The 23,740-nt window shown below is 45.8% G+C and overlaps 10 non-coding genes across 10 annotated transcripts; all 10 read left to right on the forward strand.

The window, feature by feature from the left end:
• Nucleotides 1-1,776: 1,776 nt before the first annotated feature.
• On the forward strand, nt 1,777-1,967 carry LOC130315989 (U2 spliceosomal RNA). The gene has a single exon (XR_008863394.1). It is a non-coding gene; the product is annotated as a U2 spliceosomal RNA (small nuclear RNA).
• A 2,087-nt stretch (nt 1,968-4,054) lies between these two features.
• On the forward strand, nt 4,055-4,245 carry LOC130316001 (U2 spliceosomal RNA). Its single transcript, XR_008863405.1, has one exon. It is a non-coding gene; the product is annotated as a U2 spliceosomal RNA (small nuclear RNA).
• Nucleotides 4,246-6,334: 2,089 nt separating this feature from the next.
• Nucleotides 6,335-6,525, forward strand: LOC130316013 (U2 spliceosomal RNA). Its single transcript, XR_008863416.1, has one exon. It is a non-coding gene; the product is annotated as a U2 spliceosomal RNA (small nuclear RNA).
• A 2,097-nt stretch (nt 6,526-8,622) lies between these two features.
• LOC130316017 (U2 spliceosomal RNA) lies at nt 8,623-8,813 on the forward strand. Its single transcript, XR_008863418.1, has one exon. It is a non-coding gene; the product is annotated as a U2 spliceosomal RNA (small nuclear RNA).
• A 2,089-nt stretch (nt 8,814-10,902) lies between these two features.
• On the forward strand, nt 10,903-11,093 carry LOC130316019 (U2 spliceosomal RNA). The gene has a single exon (XR_008863419.1). It is a non-coding gene; the product is annotated as a U2 spliceosomal RNA (small nuclear RNA).
• Nucleotides 11,094-13,187: 2,094 nt separating this feature from the next.
• On the forward strand, nt 13,188-13,378 carry LOC130315990 (U2 spliceosomal RNA). Its single transcript, XR_008863395.1, has one exon. It is a non-coding gene; the product is annotated as a U2 spliceosomal RNA (small nuclear RNA).
• A 2,094-nt stretch (nt 13,379-15,472) lies between these two features.
• On the forward strand, nt 15,473-15,663 carry LOC130315991 (U2 spliceosomal RNA). Its single transcript, XR_008863396.1, has one exon. It is a non-coding gene; the product is annotated as a U2 spliceosomal RNA (small nuclear RNA).
• A 2,093-nt stretch (nt 15,664-17,756) lies between these two features.
• LOC130315992 (U2 spliceosomal RNA) lies at nt 17,757-17,947 on the forward strand. The gene has a single exon (XR_008863397.1). It is a non-coding gene; the product is annotated as a U2 spliceosomal RNA (small nuclear RNA).
• A 2,089-nt stretch (nt 17,948-20,036) lies between these two features.
• On the forward strand, nt 20,037-20,227 carry LOC130315993 (U2 spliceosomal RNA). Its single transcript, XR_008863398.1, has one exon. It is a non-coding gene; the product is annotated as a U2 spliceosomal RNA (small nuclear RNA).
• Nucleotides 20,228-22,317: 2,090 nt separating this feature from the next.
• Nucleotides 22,318-22,508, forward strand: LOC130315994 (U2 spliceosomal RNA). Its single transcript, XR_008863399.1, has one exon. It is a non-coding gene; the product is annotated as a U2 spliceosomal RNA (small nuclear RNA).
• Nucleotides 22,509-23,740: the final 1,232 nt, after the last annotated feature.

Consider the following 23,740-nt stretch of genomic DNA (forward strand, 5'->3'; position numbering starts at 1 on the left):
TAAGATTAATGCTTATGAAGAAATATAAAATCTCATCCCTTCCCCAATATCGCGCCACACCCCTACCCCTTAATTCCCTGGTTGAACGTGATGGACATATGTCTTTTTTCGACCGTACTAACTATGTAACTATGTAACATAACATGGGGGGGGGGGGGTCTCCTGGCTGTTCACACAGGTGTGTCATTGCTGTACATTGACCATGCATTGCTTCTGTGGTATTGCAAAGGCAAAGACAAATGCTTCCAGCCATCCATTGCACTAATGGATTGGTCATCAGCTGGCTGTCTATGTCCCGCATCAATATAGACCAAAGTACAGAGGGTTAGGCTATGCTATTGTGCACCTACCTGATGCATCAGAAGGTGCGAGGCCCTTGCTAAATTCTGTGCACAGACTTTGAGATCTATACTTTAGACTGTATCTAAACCTGCTCCAACATGGACTGACATTCTGGCCTACTTTCAGCCGATGCGACTTGTCTGTCGCTGAACAGTCGCTTTTTATGTATTCAGCACCTATGTATAATGTTGTAAAAATGCTCTAGAAGCTAAAGTCGCAGAAATGTCACACATATTTGGCCTGCAACTTTCTGTGCGACAAATTCAGACAGGAAAAATCAGTATAAATCCTTAGAAAATTATCCCCCAGTGTCTCCATCTGCTGGCGGTATTGAATAAGCATTGCTGCACTGATGGGGTATGCATTAGACGAAAAAAAAGAAGAAAAAGAAGAATAATACGCCCAGAAAAGAGGCGAAAAGGAGAAAAACGTAAAAAAACGTGAAAAAAAAGTAAGAGGAAGAGAAGGGAAAAAAAGGTGGAAATGGGTTTAAAAGTGATTTCGGCGGAGAAATATATATATATATATATATATATATATATATATATATATATATATATACGCGCACACACACACATATATATAAACGTATTCTCCGTTGAGATATTGCAGCCGCTGCTGTGTCCAGGCCCAGGAGCCTTAGCACTGTGCTGTGATGTCACTCAATACCACTGACATCACTAGGTGTAAACAACATCTCTCCTTTGCTGTGTATGTGACTATGGAGCTGTTTGGTGATGTCGTCTATTATGGCCTTCATAGAAGCAACAGGAGATTGTTGCATCCATCTAGAACCCTCAGAACTACAGTGCTATGATGTCACTCACTTCCACAGGCCTTGCAGAGTGTAAACAACAACAACCCAGCTTTGTTGTGTATGTAACCATAGGGATTTGTGATGTCACCTAGAACCTTCACAGCAGCGACAGCTTTATGAGGAGCATCAGCACTGCTCTGCCTGAGCAGAACCATCACCGCCATAGGTTGTCAAATAACCCGGATTTAACCCACACAGGTAAGTCCAATGGGGTGCAGGCATGTCCTCTATGCTTACAGCTTCCCGTGGGTGTTGGTTTGATACCGTTTGGGGACAGCCAAGGAGGCATCTGCAGGCAACAAAGGTAGGTGTGTGCTTGTGTGTGTGTTTCCTATGCAGATCCTAAGCCCAGTGTCACATGCAAGTAGGAGGAGTAAGAAGGGTTCCTGGCAAATCCGGGTTATGGATTGCATTTAAAAAGGCCCCGTGGGAGTGCAATGGGCCCCTGTCTTGCTGCTTAGCAATAATGGTATGGGTTTAGGTTCTGCTGTGTGTACTGGTGGTTGACTGCCCCCCAGCCCAGAGTGTGCATGGAAAATTGTCTGGCAGCCTCCCTGACAGCAAGCAGTGATAGTGCCCATGAAGGGGACCTTGTTGGGCCCGCCCCTTTCACGGTTATCGCTTCTCGGCCTTTTGGCTAAGATCAAGTGTAGTATCTGTTCTTATCAGTTTAATATCTGATACGTCCCCTATCTGGGGACCATATATTAAATGGATTTTTGAGAACGGGGGCCGATTTCGAAGCTTGCTTCCGTCGCCCTATGCATTGACCCGATATGGCAGTATCTTCGGGTACAGTGCACCACCCCCTTACAGGGTTAAAAAGAAAGATTCCTACTTTCATTGCTACCTGCTTGCTGGCTAGCCAGCTAGCCAGCCCTGTGGGCCTTGCTGCTGCTGCAGCCAAAAAACAAAAGGTGGTGCTGCTGCTGCTTCTGCTGCTTCTGCTTCTGCTTGTGTCTGGCCCCTGTTGGAGCGTCCAGGCACAGGACTTCTGCTGCTGCTGACTAAATGGCCTCCTTAATTGGATCATTTGAGTAGCCAGCACACCTGTGCAGGTAGGGCATGACATGATAGGCAGCTGCCTTGATAGCGGGTGGGTGCTGAATGTTCCTAATTGACAAAATAAGATTAATGCTTATGAAGAAATATAAAATCTCATCCCTTCCCCAATATCGCGCCACACCCCTACCCCTTAATTCCCTGGTTGAACGTGATGGACATATGTCTTTTTTCGACCGTACTAACTATGTAACTATGTAACATAACATGGGGGGGGGGGGTCTCCTGGCTGTTCACACAGGTGTGTCATTGCTGTACATTGACCATGCATTGCTTCTGTGGTATTGCAAAGGCAAAGACAAATGCTTCCAGCCATCCATTGCACTAATGGATTGGTCATCAGCTGGCTGTCTATGTCCCGCATCAATATAGACCAAAGTACAGAGGGTTAGGCTATGCTATTGTGCACCTACCTGATGCATCAGAAGGTGCGAGGCCCTTGCTAAATTCTGTGCACAGACTTTGAGATCTATACTTTAGACTGTATCTAAACCTGCTCCAACATGGACTGACATTCTGGCCTACTTTCAGCCGATGCGACTTGTCTGTCGCTGAACAGTCGCTTTTTATGTATTCAGCACCTATGTATAATGTTGTAAAAATGCTCTAGAAGCTAAAGTCGCAGAAATGTCACACATATTTGGCCTGCAACTTTCTGTGCGACAAATTCAGACAGGAAAAATCAGTATAAATCCTTAGAAAATTATCCCCCAGTGTCTCCATCTGCTGGCGGTATTGAATAAGCATTGCTGCACTGATGGGGTATGCATTAGACGAAAAAAAAGAAGAAAAAGAAGAATAATACGCCCAGAAAAGAGGCGAAAAGGAGAAAAACGTAAAAAAACGTGAAAAAAAAGTAAGAGGAAGAGAAGGGAAAAAAAGGTGGAAATGGGTTTAAAAGTGATTTCGGCGGAGAAATATATATATATATATATATATATATATATATATATATATATACGCGCACACACACACATATATATAAACGTATTCTCCGTTGAGATATTGCAGCCGCTGCTGTGTCCAGGCCCAGGAGCCTTAGCACTGTGCTGTGATGTCACTCAATACCACTGACATCACTAGGTGTAAACAACATCTCTCCTTTGCTGTGTATGTGACTATGGAGCTGTTTGGTGATGTCGTCTATTATGGCCTTCATAGAAGCAACAGGAGATTGTTGCATCCATCTAGAACCCTCAGAACTACAGTGCTATGATGTCACTCACTTCCACAGGCCTTGCAGAGTGTAAACAACAACAACCCAGCTTTGTTGTGTATGTAACCATAGGGATTTGTGATGTCACCTAGAACCTTCACAGCAGCGACAGCTTTATGAGGAGCATCAGCACTGCTCTGCCTGAGCAGAACCATCACCGCCATAGGTTGTCAAATAACCCGGATTTAACCCACACAGGTAAGTCCAATGGGGTGCAGGCATGTCCTCTATGCTTACAGCTTCCCGTGGGTGTTGGTTTGATACCGTTTGGGGACAGCCAAGGAGGCATCTGCAGGCAACAAAGGTAGGTGTGTGCTTGTGTGTGTGTTTCCTATGCAGATCCTAAGCCCAGTGTCACATGCAAGTAGGAGGAGTAAGAAGGGTTCCTGGCAAATCCGGGTTATGGATTGCATTTAAAAAGGCCCCGTGGGAGTGCAATGGGCCCCTGTCTTGCTGCTTAGCAATAATGGTATGGGTTTAGGTTCTGCTGTGTGTACTGGTGGTTGACTGCCCCCCAGCCCAGAGTGTGCATGGAAAATTGTCTGGCAGCCTCCCTGACAGCAAGCAGTGATAGTGCCCATGAAGGGGACCTTGTTGGGCCCGCCCCTTTCACGGTTATCGCTTCTCGGCCTTTTGGCTAAGATCAAGTGTAGTATCTGTTCTTATCAGTTTAATATCTGATACGTCCCCTATCTGGGGACCATATATTAAATGGATTTTTGAGAACGGGGGCCGATTTCGAAGCTTGCTTCCGTCGCCCTATGCATTGACCCGATATGGCAGTATCTTCGGGTACAGTGCACCACCCCCTTACAGGGTTAAAAAGAAAGATTCCTACTTTCATTGCTACCTGCTTGCTGGCTAGCCAGCTAGCCAGCCCTGTGGGCCTTGCTGCTGCTGCAGCCAAAAAACAAAAGGTGGTGCTGCTGCTGCTTCTGCTGCTTCTGCTTCTGCTTGTGTCTGGCCCCTGTTGGAGCGTCCAGGCACAGGACTTCTGCTGCTGCTGACTAAATGGCCTCCTTAATTGGATCATTTGAGTAGCCAGCACACCTGTGCAGGTAGGGCATGACATGATAGGCAGCTGCCTTGATAGCGGGTGGGTGCTGAATGTTCCTAATTGACAAAATAAGATTAATGCTTATGAAGAAATATAAAATCTCATCCCTTCCCCAATATCGCGCCACACCCCTACCCCTTAATTCCCTGGTTGAACGTGATGGACATATGTCTTTTTTCGACCGTACTAACTATGTAACTATGTAACATAACATGGGGGGGGGGGGTCTCCTGGCTGTTCACACAGGTGTGTCATTGCTGTACATTGACCATGCATTGCTTCTGTGGTATTGCAAAGGCAAAGACAAATGCTTCCAGCCATCCATTGCACTAATGGATTGGTCATCAGCTGGCTGTCTATGTCCCGCATCAATATAGACCAAAGTACAGAGGGTTAGGCTATGCTATTGTGCACCTACCTGATGCATCAGAAGGTGCGAGGCCCTTGCTAAATTCTGTGCACAGACTTTGAGATCTATACTTTAGACTGTATCTAAACCTGCTCCAACATGGACTGACATTCTGGCCTACTTTCAGCCGATGCGACTTGTCTGTCGCTGAACAGTCGCTTTTTATGTATTCAGCACCTATGTATAATGTTGTAAAAATGCTCTAGAAGCTAAAGTCGCAGAAATGTCACACATATTTGGCCTGCAACTTTCTGTGCGACAAATTCAGACAGGAAAAATCAGTATAAATCCTTAGAAAATTATCCCCCAGTGTCTCCATCTGCTGGCGGTATTGAATAAGCATTGCTGCACTGATGGGGTATGCATTAGACGAAAAAAAAGAAGAAAAAGAAGAATAATACGCCCAGAAAAGAGGCGAAAAGGAGAAAAACGTAAAAAAACGTGAAAAAAAAGTAAGAGGAAGAGAAGGGAAAAAAAGGTGGAAATGGGTTTAAAAGTGATTTCGGCGGAGAAATATATATATATATATATATATATATATATATATATATATATATACGCGCACACACACACATATATATAAACGTATTCTCCGTTGAGATATTGCAGCCGCTGCTGTGTCCAGGCCCAGGAGCCTTAGCACTGTGCTGTGATGTCACTCAATACCACTGACATCACTAGGTGTAAACAACATCTCTCCTTTGCTGTGTATGTGACTATGGAGCTGTTTGGTGATGTCGTCTATTATGGCCTTCATAGAAGCAACAGGAGATTGTTGCATCCATCTAGAACCCTCAGAACTACAGTGCTATGATGTCACTCACTTCCACAGGCCTTGCAGAGTGTAAACAACAACAACCCAGCTTTGTTGTGTATGTAACCATAGGGATTTGTGATGTCACCTAGAACCTTCACAGCAGCGACAGCTTTATGAGGAGCATCAGCACTGCTCTGCCTGAGCAGAACCATCACCGCCATAGGTTGTCAAATAACCCGGATTTAACCCACACAGGTAAGTCCAATGGGGTGCAGGCATGTCCTCTATGCTTACAGCTTCCCGTGGGTGTTGGTTTGATACCGTTTGGGGACAGCCAAGGAGGCATCTGCAGGCAACAAAGGTAGGTGTGTGCTTGTGTGTGTGTTTCCTATGCAGATCCTAAGCCCAGTGTCACATGCAAGTAGGAGGAGTAAGAAGGGTTCCTGGCAAATCCGGGTTATGGATTGCATTTAAAAAGGCCCCGTGGGAGTGCAATGGGCCCCTGTCTTGCTGCTTAGCAATAATGGTATGGGTTTAGGTTCTGCTGTGTGTACTGGTGGTTGACTGCCCCCCAGCCCAGAGTGTGCATGGAAAATTGTCTGGCAGCCTCCCTGACAGCAAGCAGTGATAGTGCCCATGAAGGGGACCTTGTTGGGCCCGCCCCTTTCACGGTTATCGCTTCTCGGCCTTTTGGCTAAGATCAAGTGTAGTATCTGTTCTTATCAGTTTAATATCTGATACGTCCCCTATCTGGGGACCATATATTAAATGGATTTTTGAGAACGGGGGCCGATTTCGAAGCTTGCTTCCGTCGCCCTATGCATTGACCCGATATGGCAGTATCTTCGGGTACAGTGCACCACCCCCTTACAGGGTTAAAAAGAAAGATTCCTACTTTCATTGCTACCTGCTTGCTGGCTAGCCAGCTAGCCAGCCCTGTGGGCCTTGCTGCTGCTGCAGCCAAAAAACAAAAGGTGGTGCTGCTGCTGCTTCTGCTGCTTCTGCTTCTGCTTGTGTCTGGCCCCTGTTGGAGCGTCCAGGCACAGGACTTCTGCTGCTGCTGACTAAATGGCCTCCTTAATTGGATCATTTGAGTAGCCAGCACACCTGTGCAGGTAGGGCATGACATGATAGGCAGCTGCCTTGATAGCGGGTGGGTGCTGAATGTTCCTAATTGACAAAATAAGATTAATGCTTATGAAGAAATATAAAATCTCATCCCTTCCCCAATATCGCGCCACACCCCTACCCCTTAATTCCCTGGTTGAACGTGATGGACATATGTCTTTTTTCGACCGTACTAACTATGTAACTATGTAACATAACATGGGGGGGGGGGGTCTCCTGGCTGTTCACACAGGTGTGTCATTGCTGTACATTGACCATGCATTGCTTCTGTGGTATTGCAAAGGCAAAGACAAATGCTTCCAGCCATCCATTGCACTAATGGATTGGTCATCAGCTGGCTGTCTATGTCCCGCATCAATATAGACCAAAGTACAGAGGGTTAGGCTATGCTATTGTGCACCTACCTGATGCATCAGAAGGTGCGAGGCCCTTGCTAAATTCTGTGCACAGACTTTGAGATCTATACTTTAGACTGTATCTAAACCTGCTCCAACATGGACTGACATTCTGGCCTACTTTCAGCCGATGCGACTTGTCTGTCGCTGAACAGTCGCTTTTTATGTATTCAGCACCTATGTATAATGTTGTAAAAATGCTCTAGAAGCTAAAGTCGCAGAAATGTCACACATATTTGGCCTGCAACTTTCTGTGCGACAAATTCAGACAGGAAAAATCAGTATAAATCCTTAGAAAATTATCCCCCAGTGTCTCCATCTGCTGGCGGTATTGAATAAGCATTGCTGCACTGATGGGGTATGCATTAGACGAAAAAAAAGAAGAAAAAGAAGAATAATACGCCCAGAAAAGAGGCGAAAAGGAGAAAAACGTAAAAAAACGTGAAAAAAAAGTAAGAGGAAGAGAAGGGAAAAAAAGGTGGAAATGGGTTTAAAAGTGATTTCGGCGGAGAAATATATATATATATATATATATATATATATATATATATATATATATATATATACGCGCACACACACACATATATATAAACGTATTCTCCGTTGAGATATTGCAGCCGCTGCTGTGTCCAGGCCCAGGAGCCTTAGCACTGTGCTGTGATGTCACTCAATACCACTGACATCACTAGGTGTAAACAACATCTCTCCTTTGCTGTGTATGTGACTATGGAGCTGTTTGGTGATGTCGTCTATTATGGCCTTCATAGAAGCAACAGGAGATTGTTGCATCCATCTAGAACCCTCAGAACTACAGTGCTATGATGTCACTCACTTCCACAGGCCTTGCAGAGTGTAAACAACAACAACCCAGCTTTGTTGTGTATGTAACCATAGGGATTTGTGATGTCACCTAGAACCTTCACAGCAGCGACAGCTTTATGAGGAGCATCAGCACTGCTCTGCCTGAGCAGAACCATCACCGCCATAGGTTGTCAAATAACCCGGATTTAACCCACACAGGTAAGTCCAATGGGGTGCAGGCATGTCCTCTATGCTTACAGCTTCCCGTGGGTGTTGGTTTGATACCGTTTGGGGACAGCCAAGGAGGCATCTGCAGGCAACAAAGGTAGGTGTGTGCTTGTGTGTGTGTTTCCTATGCAGATCCTAAGCCCAGTGTCACATGCAAGTAGGAGGAGTAAGAAGGGTTCCTGGCAAATCCGGGTTATGGATTGCATTTAAAAAGGCCCCGTGGGAGTGCAATGGGCCCCTGTCTTGCTGCTTAGCAATAATGGTATGGGTTTAGGTTCTGCTGTGTGTACTGGTGGTTGACTGCCCCCCAGCCCAGAGTGTGCATGGAAAATTGTCTGGCAGCCTCCCTGACAGCAAGCAGTGATAGTGCCCATGAAGGGGACCTTGTTGGGCCCGCCCCTTTCACGGTTATCGCTTCTCGGCCTTTTGGCTAAGATCAAGTGTAGTATCTGTTCTTATCAGTTTAATATCTGATACGTCCCCTATCTGGGGACCATATATTAAATGGATTTTTGAGAACGGGGGCCGATTTCGAAGCTTGCTTCCGTCGCCCTATGCATTGACCCGATATGGCAGTATCTTCGGGTACAGTGCACCACCCCCTTACAGGGTTAAAAAGAAAGATTCCTACTTTCATTGCTACCTGCTTGCTGGCTAGCCAGCTAGCCAGCCCTGTGGGCCTTGCTGCTGCTGCAGCCAAAAAACAAAAGGTGGTGCTGCTGCTGCTTCTGCTGCTTCTGCTTCTGCTTGTGTCTGGCCCCTGTTGGAGCGTCCAGGCACAGGACTTCTGCTGCTGCTGACTAAATGGCCTCCTTAATTGGATCATTTGAGTAGCCAGCACACCTGTGCAGGTAGGGCATGACATGATAGGCAGCTGCCTTGATAGCGGGTGGGTGCTGAATGTTCCTAATTGACAAAATAAGATTAATGCTTATGAAGAAATATAAAATCTCATCCCTTCCCCAATATCGCGCCACACCCCTACCCCTTAATTCCCTGGTTGAACGTGATGGACATATGTCTTTTTTCGACCGTACTAACTATGTAACTATGTAACATAACATGGGGGGGGGGGGTCTCCTGGCTGTTCACACAGGTGTGTCATTGCTGTACATTGACCATGCATTGCTTCTGTGGTATTGCAAAGGCAAAGACAAATGCTTCCAGCCATCCATTGCACTAATGGATTGGTCATCAGCTGGCTGTCTATGTCCCGCATCAATATAGACCAAAGTACAGAGGGTTAGGCTATGCTATTGTGCACCTACCTGATGCATCAGAAGGTGCGAGGCCCTTGCTAAATTCTGTGCACAGACTTTGAGATCTATACTTTAGACTGTATCTAAACCTGCTCCAACATGGACTGACATTCTGGCCTACTTTCAGCCGATGCGACTTGTCTGTCGCTGAACAGTCGCTTTTTATGTATTCAGCACCTATGTATAATGTTGTAAAAATGCTCTAGAAGCTAAAGTCGCAGAAATGTCACACATATTTGGCCTGCAACTTTCTGTGCGACAAATTCAGACAGGAAAAATCAGTATAAATCCTTAGAAAATTATCCCCCAGTGTCTCCATCTGCTGGCGGTATTGAATAAGCATTGCTGCACTGATGGGGTATGCATTAGACGAAAAAAAAGAAGAAAAAGAAGAATAATACGCCCAGAAAAGAGGCGAAAAGGAGAAAAACGTAAAAAAACGTGAAAAAAAAGTAAGAGGAAGAGAAGGGAAAAAAAGGTGGAAATGGGTTTAAAAGTGATTTCGGCGGAGAAATATATATATATATATATATATATATATATATATATATATATATACGCGCACACACACACATATATATAAACGTATTCTCCGTTGAGATATTGCAGCCGCTGCTGTGTCCAGGCCCAGGAGCCTTAGCACTGTGCTGTGATGTCACTCAATACCACTGACATCACTAGGTGTAAACAACATCTCTCCTTTGCTGTGTATGTGACTATGGAGCTGTTTGGTGATGTCGTCTATTATGGCCTTCATAGAAGCAACAGGAGATTGTTGCATCCATCTAGAACCCTCAGAACTACAGTGCTATGATGTCACTCACTTCCACAGGCCTTGCAGAGTGTAAACAACAACAACCCAGCTTTGTTGTGTATGTAACCATAGGGATTTGTGATGTCACCTAGAACCTTCACAGCAGCGACAGCTTTATGAGGAGCATCAGCACTGCTCTGCCTGAGCAGAACCATCACCGCCATAGGTTGTCAAATAACCCGGATTTAACCCACACAGGTAAGTCCAATGGGGTGCAGGCATGTCCTCTATGCTTACAGCTTCCCGTGGGTGTTGGTTTGATACCGTTTGGGGACAGCCAAGGAGGCATCTGCAGGCAACAAAGGTAGGTGTGTGCTTGTGTGTGTGTTTCCTATGCAGATCCTAAGCCCAGTGTCACATGCAAGTAGGAGGAGTAAGAAGGGTTCCTGGCAAATCCGGGTTATGGATTGCATTTAAAAAGGCCCCGTGGGAGTGCAATGGGCCCCTGTCTTGCTGCTTAGCAATAATGGTATGGGTTTAGGTTCTGCTGTGTGTACTGGTGGTTGACTGCCCCCCAGCCCAGAGTGTGCATGGAAAATTGTCTGGCAGCCTCCCTGACAGCAAGCAGTGATAGTGCCCATGAAGGGGACCTTGTTGGGCCCGCCCCTTTCACGGTTATCGCTTCTCGGCCTTTTGGCTAAGATCAAGTGTAGTATCTGTTCTTATCAGTTTAATATCTGATACGTCCCCTATCTGGGGACCATATATTAAATGGATTTTTGAGAACGGGGGCCGATTTCGAAGCTTGCTTCCGTCGCCCTATGCATTGACCCGATATGGCAGTATCTTCGGGTACAGTGCACCACCCCCTTACAGGGTTAAAAAGAAAGATTCCTACTTTCATTGCTACCTGCTTGCTGGCTAGCCAGCTAGCCAGCCCTGTGGGCCTTGCTGCTGCTGCAGCCAAAAAACAAAAGGTGGTGCTGCTGCTGCTTCTGCTGCTTCTGCTTCTGCTTGTGTCTGGCCCCTGTTGGAGCGTCCAGGCACAGGACTTCTGCTGCTGCTGACTAAATGGCCTCCTTAATTGGATCATTTGAGTAGCCAGCACACCTGTGCAGGTAGGGCATGACATGATAGGCAGCTGCCTTGATAGCGGGTGGGTGCTGAATGTTCCTAATTGACAAAATAAGATTAATGCTTATGAAGAAATATAAAATCTCATCCCTTCCCCAATATCGCGCCACACCCCTACCCCTTAATTCCCTGGTTGAACGTGATGGACATATGTCTTTTTTCGACCGTACTAACTATGTAACTATGTAACATAACATGGGGGGGGGGGGGTCTCCTGGCTGTTCACACAGGTGTGTCATTGCTGTACATTGACCATGCATTGCTTCTGTGGTATTGCAAAGGCAAAGACAAATGCTTCCAGCCATCCATTGCACTAATGGATTGGTCATCAGCTGGCTGTCTATGTCCCGCATCAATATAGACCAAAGTACAGAGGGTTAGGCTATGCTATTGTGCACCTACCTGATGCATCAGAAGGTGCGAGGCCCTTGCTAAATTCTGTGCACAGACTTTGAGATCTATACTTTAGACTGTATCTAAACCTGCTCCAACATGGACTGACATTCTGGCCTACTTTCAGCCGATGCGACTTGTCTGTCGCTGAACAGTCGCTTTTTATGTATTCAGCACCTATGTATAATGTTGTAAAAATGCTCTAGAAGCTAAAGTCGCAGAAATGTCACACATATTTGGCCTGCAACTTTCTGTGCGACAAATTCAGACAGGAAAAATCAGTATAAATCCTTAGAAAATTATCCCCCAGTGTCTCCATCTGCTGGCGGTATTGAATAAGCATTGCTGCACTGATGGGGTATGCATTAGACGAAAAAAAAGAAGAAAAAGAAGAATAATACGCCCAGAAAAGAGGCGAAAAGGAGAAAAACGTAAAAAAACGTGAAAAAAAAGTAAGAGGAAGAGAAGGGAAAAAAAGGTGGAAATGGGTTTAAAAGTGATTTCGGCGGAGATATATATATATATATATATATATATATATATATATATATATATATATATACGCGCACACACACACATATATATAAACGTATTCTCCGTTGAGATATTGCAGCCGCTGCTGTGTCCAGGCCCAGGAGCCTTAGCACTGTGCTGTGATGTCACTCAATACCACTGACATCACTAGGTGTAAACAACATCTCTCCTTTGCTGTGTATGTGACTATGGAGCTGTTTGGTGATGTCGTCTATTATGGCCTTCATAGAAGCAACAGGAGATTGTTGCATCCATCTAGAACCCTCAGAACTACAGTGCTATGATGTCACTCACTTCCACAGGCCTTGCAGAGTGTAAACAACAACAACCCAGCTTTGTTGTGTATGTAACCATAGGGATTTGTGATGTCACCTAGAACCTTCACAGCAGCGACAGCTTTATGAGGAGCATCAGCACTGCTCTGCCTGAGCAGAACCATCACCGCCATAGGTTGTCAAATAACCCGGATTTAACCCACACAGGTAAGTCCAATGGGGTGCAGGCATGTCCTCTATGCTTACAGCTTCCCGTGGGTGTTGGTTTGATACCGTTTGGGGACAGCCAAGGAGGCATCTGCAGGCAACAAAGGTAGGTGTGTGCTTGTGTGTGTGTTTCCTATGCAGATCCTAAGCCCAGTGTCACATGCAAGTAGGAGGAGTAAGAAGGGTTCCTGGCAAATCCGGGTTATGGATTGCATTTAAAAAGGCCCCGTGGGAGTGCAATGGGCCCCTGTCTTGCTGCTTAGCAATAATGGTATGGGTTTAGGTTCTGCTGTGTGTACTGGTGGTTGACTGCCCCCCAGCCCAGAGTGTGCATGGAAAATTGTCTGGCAGCCTCCCTGACAGCAAGCAGTGATAGTGCCCATGAAGGGGACCTTGTTGGGCCCACCCCTTTCACGGTTATCGCTTCTCGGCCTTTTGGCTAAGATCAAGTGTAGTATCTGTTCTTATCAGTTTAATATCTGATACGTCCCCTATCTGGGGACCATATATTAAATGGATTTTTGAGAACGGGGGCCGATTTCGAAGCTTGCTTCCGTCGCCCTATGCATTGACCCGATATGGCAGTATCTTCGGGTACAGTGCACCACCCCCTTACAGGGTTAAAAAGAAAGATTCCTACTTTCATTGCTACCTGCTTGCTGGCTAGCCAGCTAGCCAGCCCTGTGGGCCTTGCTGCTGCTGCAGCCAAAAAACAAAAGGTGGTGCTGCTGCTGCTTCTGCTGCTTCTGCTTCTGCTTGTGTCTGGCCCCTGTTGGAGCGTCCAGGCACAGGACTTCTGCTGCTGCTGACTAAATGGCCTCCTTAATTGGATCATTTGAGTAGCCAGCACACCTGTGCAGGTAGGGCATGACATGATAGGCAGCTGCCTTGATAGCGGGTGGGTGCTGAATGTTCCTAATTGACAAAATAAGATTAATGCTTATGAAGAAATATAAAATCTCATCCCTTCCCCAATATCGCGCCACACCCCTACCCCTTAATTCCCTGGTTGAACGTGATGGACATATGTCTTTTTTCGACCGTACTAACTATGTAACTATGTAACATAACATGGGGGGGGGGGGGTCTCCTGGCTGTTCACACAGGTGTGTCATTGCTGTACATTGACCATGCATTGCTTCTGTGGTATTGCAAAGGCAAAGACAAATGCTTCCAGCCATCCATTGCACTAATGGATTGGTCATCAGCTGGCTGTCTATGTCCCGCATCAATATAGACCAAAGTACAGAGGGTTAGGCTATGCTATTGTGCACCTACCTGATGCATCAGAAGGTGCGAGGCCCTTGCTAAATTCTGTGCACAGACTTTGAGATCTATACTTTAGACTGTATCTAAACCTGCTCCAACATGGACTGACATTCTGGCCTACTTTCAGCCGATGCGACTTGTCTGTCGCTGAACAGTCGCTTTTTATGTATTCAGCACCTATGTATAATGTTGTAAAAATGCTCTAGAAGCTAAAGTCGCAGAAATGTCACACATATTTGGCCTGCAACTTTCTGTGCGACAAATTCAGACAGGAAAAATCAGTATAAATCCTTAGAAAATTATCCCCCAGTGTCTCCATCTGCTGGCGGTATTGAATAAGCATTGCTGCACTGATGGGGTATGCATTAGACGAAAAAAAAGAAGAAAAAGAAGAATAATACGCCCAGAAAAGAGGCGAAAAGGAGAAAAACGTAAAAAAACGTGAAAAAAAAGTAAGAGGAAGAGAAGGGAAAAAAAGGTGGAAATGGGTTTAAAAGTGATTTCGGCGGAGAAATATATATATATATATATATATATATATATATATATATATATATATATACGCGCACACACACACATATATATAAACGTATTCTCCGTTGAGATATTGCAGCCGCTGCTGTGTCCAGGCCCAGGAGCCTTAGCACTGTGCTGTGATGTCACTCAATACCACTGACATCACTAGGTGTAAACAACATCTCTCCTTTGCTGTGTATGTGACTATGGAGCTGTTTGGTGATGTCGTCTATTATGGCCTTCATAGAAGCAACAGGAGATTGTTGCATCCATCTAGAACCCTCAGAACTACAGTGCTATGATGTCACTCACTTCCACAGGCCTTGCAGAGTGTAAACAACAACAACCCAGCTTTGTTGTGTATGTAACCATAGGGATTTGTGATGTCACCTAGAACCTTCACAGCAGCGACAGCTTTATGAGGAGCATCAGCACTGCTCTGCCTGAGCAGAACCATCACCGCCATAGGTTGTCAAATAACCCGGATTTAACCCACACAGGTAAGTCCAATGGGGTGCAGGCATGTCCTCTATGCTTACAGCTTCCCGTGGGTGTTGGTTTGATACCGTTTGGGGACAGCCAAGGAGGCATCTGCAGGCAACAAAGGTAGGTGTGTGCTTGTGTGTGTGTTTCCTATGCAGATCCTAAGCCCAGTGTCACATGCAAGTAGGAGGAGTAAGAAGGGTTCCTGGCAAATCCGGGTTATGGATTGCATTTAAAAAGGCCCCGTGGGAGTGCAATGGGCCCCTGTCTTGCTGCTTAGCAATAATGGTATGGGTTTAGGTTCTGCTGTGTGTACTGGTGGTTGACTGCCCCCCAGCCCAGAGTGTGCATGGAAAATTGTCTGGCAGCCTCCCTGACAGCAAGCAGTGATAGTGCCCATGAAGGGGACCTTGTTGGGCCCGCCCCTTTCACGGTTATCGCTTCTCGGCCTTTTGGCTAAGATCAAGTGTAGTATCTGTTCTTATCAGTTTAATATCTGATACGTCCCCTATCTGGGGACCATATATTAAATGGATTTTTGAGAACGGGGGCCGATTTCGAAGCTTGCTTCCGTCGCCCTATGCATTGACCCGATATGGCAGTATCTTCGGGTACAGTGCACCACCCCCTTACAGGGTTAAAAAGAAAGATTCCTACTTTCATTGCTACCTGCTTGCTGGCTAGCCAGCTAGCCAGCCCTGTGGGCCTTGCTGCTGCTGCAGCCAAAAAACAAAAGGTGGTGCTGCTGCTGCTTCTGCTGCTTCTGCTTCTGCTTGTGTCTGGCCCCTGTTGGAGCGTCCAGGCACAGGACTTCTGCTGCTGCTGACTAAATGGCCTCCTTAATTGGATCATTTGAGTAGCCAGCACACCTGTGCAGGTAGGGCATGACATGATAGGCAGCTGCCTTGATAGCGGGTGGGTGCTGAATGTTCCTAATTGACAAAATAAGATTAATGCTTATGAAGAAATATAAAATCTCATCCCTTCCCCAATATCGCGCCACACCCCTACCCCTTAATTCCCTGGTTGAACGTGATGGACATATGTCTTTTTTCGACCGTACTAACTATGTAACTATGTAACATAACATGGGGGGGGGGGGTCTCCTGGCTGTTCACACAGGTGTGTCATTGCTGTACATTGACCATGCATTGCTTCTGTGGTATTGCAAAGGCAAAGACAAATGCTTCCAGCCATCCATTGCACTAATGGATTGGTCATCAGCTGGCTGTCTATGTCCCGCATCAATATAGACCAAAGTACAGAGGGTTAGGCTATGCTATTGTGCACCTACCTGATGCATCAGAAGGTGCGAGGCCCTTGCTAAATTCTGTGCACAGACTTTGAGATCTATACTTTAGACTGTATCTAAACCTGCTCCAACATGGACTGACATTCTGGCCTACTTTCAGCCGATGCGACTTGTCTGTCGCTGAACAGTCGCTTTTTATGTATTCAGCACCTATGTATAATGTTGTAAAAATGCTCTAGAAGCTAAAGTCGCAGAAATGTCACACATATTTGGCCTGCAACTTTCTGTGCGACAAATTCAGACAGGAAAAATCAGTATAAATCCTTAGAAAATTATCCCCCAGTGTCTCCATCTGCTGGCGGTATTGAATAAGCATTGCTGCACTGATGGGGTATGCATTAGACGAAAAAAAAGAAGAAAAAGAAGAATAATACGCCCAGAAAAGAGGCGAAAAGGAGAAAAACGTAAAAAAACGTGAAAAAAAAGTAAGAGGAAGAGAAGGGAAAAAAAGGTGGAAATGGGTTTAAAAGTGATTTCGGCGGAGAAATATATATATATATATATATATATATATATATATATATATATATATATACGCGCACACACACACATATATATAAACGTATTCTCCGTTGAGATATTGCAGCCGCTGCTGTGTCCAGGCCCAGGAGCCTTAGCACTGTGCTGTGATGTCACTCAATACCACTGACATCACTAGGTGTAAACAACATCTCTCCTTTGCTGTGTATGTGACTATGGAGCTGTTTGGTGATGTCGTCTATTATGGCCTTCATAGAAGCAACAGGAGATTGTTGCATCCATCTAGAACCCTCAGAACTACAGTGCTATGATGTCACTCACTTCCACAGGCCTTGCAGAGTGTAAACAACAACAACCCAGCTTTGTTGTGTATGTAACCATAGGGATTTGTGATGTCACCTAGAACCTTCACAGCAGCGACAGCTTTATGAGGAGCATCAGCACTGCTCTGCCTGAGCAGAACCATCACCGCCATAGGTTGTCAAATAACCCGGATTTAACCCACACAGGTAAGTCCAATGGGGTGCAGGCATGTCCTCTATGCTTACAGCTTCCCGTGGGTGTTGGTTTGATACCGTTTGGGGACAGCCAAGGAGGCATCTGCAGGCAACAAAGGTAGGTGTGTGCTTGTGTGTGTGTTTCCTATGCAGATCCTAAGCCCAGTGTCACATGCAAGTAGGAGGAGTAAGAAGGGTTCCTGGCAAATCCGGGTTATGGATTGCATTTAAAAAGGCCCCGTGGGAGTGCAATGGGCCCCTGTCTTGCTGCTTAGCAATAATGGTATGGGTTTAGGTTCTGCTGTGTGTACTGGTGGTTGACTGCCCCCCAGCCCAGAGTGTGCATGGAAAATTGTCTGGCAGCCTCCCTGACAGCAAGCAGTGATAGTGCCCATGAAGGGGACCTTGTTGGGCCCGCCCCTTTCACGGTTATCGCTTCTCGGCCTTTTGGCTAAGATCAAGTGTAGTATCTGTTCTTATCAGTTTAATATCTGATACGTCCCCTATCTGGGGACCATATATTAAATGGATTTTTGAGAACGGGGGCCGATTTCGAAGCTTGCTTCCGTCGCCCTATGCATTGACCCGATATGGCAGTATCTTCGGGTACAGTGCACCACCCCCTTACAGGGTTAAAAAGAAAGATTCCTACTTTCATTGCTACCTGCTTGCTGGCTAGCCAGCTAGCCAGCCCTGTGGGCCTTGCTGCTGCTGCAGCCAAAAAACAAAAGGTGGTGCTGCTGCTGCTTCTGCTGCTTCTGCTTCTGCTTGTGTCTGGCCCCTGTTGGAGCGTCCAGGCACAGGACTTCTGCTGCTGCTGACTAAATGGCCTCCTTAATTGGATCATTTGAGTAGCCAGCACACCTGTGCAGGTAGGGCATGACATGATAGGCAGCTGCCTTGATAGCGGGTGGGTGCTGAATGTTCCTAATTGACAAAATAAGATTAATGCTTATGAAGAAATATAAAATCTCATCCCTTCCCCAATATCGCGCCACACCCCTACCCCTTAATTCCCTGGTTGAACGTGATGGACATATGTCTTTTTTCGACCGTACTAACTATGTAACTATGTAACATAACATGGGGGGGGGGGGGTCTCCTGGCTGTTCACACAGGTGTGTCATTGCTGTACATTGACCATGCATTGCTTCTGTGGTATTGCAAAGGCAAAGACAAATGCTTCCAGCCATCCATTGCACTAATGGATTGGTCATCAGCTGGCTGTCTATGTCCCGCATCAATATAGACCAAAGTACAGAGGGTTAGGCTATGCTATTGTGCACCTACCTGATGCATCAGAAGGTGCGAGGCCCTTGCTAAATTCTGTGCACAGACTTTGAGATCTATACTTTAGACTGTATCTAAACCTGCTCCAACATGGACTGACATTCTGGCCTACTTTCAGCCGATGCGACTTGTCTGTCGCTGAACAGTCGCTTTTTATGTATTCAGCACCTATGTATAATGTTGTAAAAATGCTCTAGAAGCTAAAGTCGCAGAAATGTCACACATATTTGGCCTGCAACTTTCTGTGCGACAAATTCAGACAGGAAAAATCAGTATAAATCCTTAGAAAATTATCCCCCAGTGTCTCCATCTGCTGGCGGTATTGAATAAGCATTGCTGCACTGATGGGGTATGCATTAGACGAAAAAAAAGAAGAAAAAGAAGAATAATACGCCCAGAAAAGAGGCGAAAAGGAGAAAAACGTAAAAAAACGTGAAAAAAAAGTAAGAGGAAGAGAAGGGAAAAAAAGGTGGAAATGGGTTTAAAAGTGATTTCGGCGGAGAATATATATATATATATATATATATATATATATATATATATATATACGCGCACACACACACATATATATAAACGTATTCTCCGTTGAGATATTGCAGCCGCTGCTGTGTCCAGGCCCAGGAGCCTTAGCACTGTGCTGTGATGTCACTCAATACCACTGACATCACTAGGTGTAAACAACATCTCTCCTTTGCTGTGTATGTGACTATGGAGCTGTTTGGTGATGTCGTCTATTATGGCCTTCATAGAAGCAACAGGAGATTGTTGCATCCATCTAGAACCCTCAGAACTACAGTGCTATGATGTCACTCACTTCCACAGGCCTTGCAGAGTGTAAACAACAACAACCCAGCTTTGTTGTGTATGTAACCATAGGGATTTGTGATGTCACCTAGAACCTTCACAGCAGCGACAGCTTTATGAGGAGCATCAGCACTGCTCTGCCTGAGCAGAACCATCACCGCCATAGGTTGTCAAATAACCCGGATTTAACCCACACAGGTAAGTCCAATGGGGTGCAGGCATGTCCTCTATGCTTACAGCTTCCCGTGGGTGTTGGTTTGATACCGTTTGGGGACAGCCAAGGAGGCATCTGCAGGCAACAAAGGTAGGTGTGTGCTTGTGTGTGTGTTTCCTATGCAGATCCTAAGCCCAGTGTCACATGCAAGTAGGAGGAGTAAGAAGGGTTCCTGGCAAATCCGGGTTATGGATTGCATTTAAAAAGGCCCCGTGGGAGTGCAATGGGCCCCTGTCTTGCTGCTTAGCAATAATGGTATGGGTTTAGGTTCTGCTGTGTGTACTGGTGGTTGACTGCCCCCCAGCCCAGAGTGTGCATGGAAAATTGTCTGGCAGCCTCCCTGACAGCAAGCAGTGATAGTGCCCATGAAGGGGACCTTGTTGGGCCCGCCCCTTTCACGGTTATCGCTTCTCGGCCTTTTGGCTAAGATCAAGTGTAGTATCTGTTCTTATCAGTTTAATATCTGATACGTCCCCTATCTGGGGACCATATATTAAATGGATTTTTGAGAACGGGGGCCGATTTCGAAGCTTGCTTCCGTCGCCCTATGCATTGACCCGATATGGCAGTATCTTCGGGTACAGTGCACCACCCCCTTACAGGGTTAAAAAGAAAGATTCCTACTTTCATTGCTACCTGCTTGCTGGCTAGCCAGCTAGCCAGCCCTGTGGGCCTTGCTGCTGCTGCAGCCAAAAAACAAAAGGTGGTGCTGCTGCTGCTTCTGCTGCTTCTGCTTCTGCTTGTGTCTGGCCCCTGTTGGAGCGTCCAGGCACAGGACTTCTGCTGCTGCTGACTAAATGGCCTCCTTAATTGGATCATTTGAGTAGCCAGCACACCTGTGCAGGTAGGGCATGACATGATAGGCAGCTGCCTTGATAGCGGGTGGGTGCTGAATGTTCCTAATTGACAAAATAAGATTAATGCTTATGAAGAAATATAAAATCTCATCCCTTCCCCAATATCGCGCCACACCCCTACCCCTTAATTCCCTGGTTGAACGTGATGGACATATGTCTTTTTTCGACCGTACTAACTATGTAACTATGTAACATAACATGGGGGGGGGGGGGTCTCCTGGCTGTTCACACAGGTGTGTCATTGCTGTACATTGACCATGCATTGCTTCTGTGGTATTGCAAAGGCAAAGACAAATGCTTCCAGCCATCCATTGCACTAATGGATTGGTCATCAGCTGGCTGTCTATGTCCCGCATCAATATAGACCAAAGTACAGAGGGTTAGGCTATGCTATTGTGCACCTACCTGATGCATCAGAAGGTGCGAGGCCCTTGCTAAATTCTGTGCACAGACTTTGAGATCTATACTTTAGACTGTATCTAAACCTGCTCCAACATGGACTGACATTCTGGCCTACTTTCAGCCGATGCGACTTGTCTGTCGCTGAACAGTCGCTTTTTATGTATTCAGCACCTATGTATAATGTTGTAAAAATGCTCTAGAAGCTAAAGTCGCAGAAATGTCACACATATTTGGCCTGCAACTTTCTGTGCGACAAATTCAGACAGGAAAAATCAGTATAAATCCTTAGAAAATTATCCCCCAGTGTCTCCATCTGCTGGCGGTATTGAATAAGCATTGCTGCACTGATGGGGTATGCATTAGACGAAAAAAAAGAAGAAAAAGAAGAATAATACGCCCAGAAAAGAGGCGAAAAGGAGAAAAACGTAAAAAAACGTGAAAAAAAAGTAAGAGGAAGAGAAGGGAAAAAAAGGTGGAAATGGGTTTAAAAGTGATTTCGGCGGAGAAATATATATATATATATATATATATATATATATATATATATATATACGCGCACACACACACATATATATAAACGTATTCTCCGTTGAGATATTGCAGCCGCTGCTGTGTCCAGGCCCAGGAGCCTTAGCACTGTGCTGTGATGTCACTCAATACCACTGACATCACTAGGTGTAAACAACATCTCTCCTTTGCTGTGTATGTGACTATGGAGCTGTTTGGTGATGTCGTCTATTATGGCCTTCATAGAAGCAACAGGAGATTGTTGCATCCATCTAGAACCCTCAGAACTACAGTGCTATGATGTCACTCACTTCCACAGGCCTTGCAGAGTGTAAACAACAACAACCCAGCTTTGTTGTGTATGTAACCATAGGGATTTGTGATGTCACCTAGAACCTTCACAGCAGCGACAGCTTTATGAGGAGCATCAGCACTGCTCTGCCTGAGCAGAACCATCACCGCCATAGGTTGTCAAATAACCCGGATTTAACCCACACAGGTAAGTCCAATGGGGTGCAGGCATGTCCTCTATGCTTACAGCTTCCCGTGGGTGTTGGTTTGATACCGTTTGGGGACAGCCAAGGAGGCATCTGCAGGCAACAAAGGTAGGTGTGTGCTTGTGTGTGTGTTTCCTATGCAGATCCTAAGCCCAGTGTCACATGCAAGTAGGAGGAGTAAGAAGGGTTCCTGGCAAATCCGGGTTATGGATTGCATTTAAAAAGGCCCCGTGGGAGTGCAATGGGCCCCTGTCTTGCTGCTTAGCAATAATGGTATGGGTTTAGGTTCTGCTGTGTGTACTGGTGGTTGACTGCCCCCCAGCCCAGAGTGTGCATGGAAAATTGTCTGGCAGCCTCCCTGACAGCAAGCAGTGATAGTGCCCATGAAGGGGACCTTGTTGGGCCCGCCCCTTTCACGGTTATCGCTTCTCGGCCTTTTGGCTAAGATCAAGTGTAGTATCTGTTCTTATCAGTTTAATATCTGATACGTCCCCTATCTGGGGACCATATATTAAATGGATTTTTGAGAACGGGGGCCGATTTCGAAGCTTGCTTCCGTCGCCCTATGCATTGACCCGATATGGCAGTATCTTCGGGTACAGTGCACCACCCCCTTACAGGGTTAAAAAGAAAGATTCCTACTTTCATTGCTACCTGCTTGCTGGCTAGCCAGCTTAGCCAGCCCTGTGGGCCTTGCTGCTGCTGCAGCCAAAAAACAAAAGGTGGTGTGCTGCTGCTGCTTCTGCTGCTTCTGCTTCTGCTTGTGTCTGGCCCCTGTTGGAGCGTCCAGGCACAGGACTTCTGCTGCTGCTGACTAAATGGCCTCCTTAATTGGATCATTTGAGTAGCCAGCACACCTGTGCAGGTAGGGCATGACATGATAGGCAGCTGCCTTGATAGCGGGTGGGTGCTGAATGTTCCTAATTGACAAAATAAGATTAATGCTTATGAAGAAATATAAAATCTCATCCCTTCCCCAATATCGCGCCACACCCCTACCCCTTAATTCCCTGGTTGAACGTGATGGACATATGTCTTTTTTCGACCGTACTAACTATGTAACTATGTAACATAACATGGGGGGGGGGGGGTCTCCTGGCTGTTCACACAGGTGTGTCATTGCTGTACATTGACCATGCATTGCTTCTGTGGTATTGCAAAGGCAAAGACAAATGCTTCCAGCCATCCATTGCACTAATGGATTGGTCATCAGCTGGCTGTCTATGTCCCGCATCAATATAGACCAAAGTACAGAGGGTTAGGCTATGCTATTGTGCACCTACCTGATGCATCAGAAGGTGCGAGGCCCTTGCTAAATTCTGTGCACAGACTTTGAGATCTATACTTTAGACTGTATCTAAACCTGCTCCAACATGGACTGACATTCTGGCCTACTTTCAGCCGATGCGACTTGTCTGTCGCTGAACAGTCGCTTTTTATGTATTCAGCACCTATGTATAATGTTGTAAAAATGCTCTAGAAGCTAAAGTCGCAGAAATGTCACACATATTTGGCCTGCAACTTTCTGTGCGACAAATTCAGACAGGAAAAATCAGTATAAATCCTTAGAAAATTATCCCCCAGTGTCTCCATCTGCTGGCGGTATTGAATAAGCATTGCTGCACTGATGGGGTATGCATTAGACGAAAAAAAAGAAGAAAAAGAAGAATAATACGCCCAGAAAAGAGGCGAAAAGGAGAAAAACGTAAAAAAACGTGAAAAAAAAGTAAGAGGAAGAGAAGGGAAAAAAAGGTGGAAATGGGTTTAAAAGTGATTTCGGCGGAGAATATATATATATATATATATATATATATATATATATATATATATACGCGCACACACAC

The sequence above is a fragment of the Hyla sarda genome, unplaced genomic scaffold, assembly GCF_029499605.1.
Source record: "Hyla sarda isolate aHylSar1 unplaced genomic scaffold, aHylSar1.hap1 scaffold_1896, whole genome shotgun sequence".
Lineage (NCBI taxonomy): Eukaryota > Metazoa > Chordata > Amphibia > Anura > Hylidae > Hyla > Hyla sarda.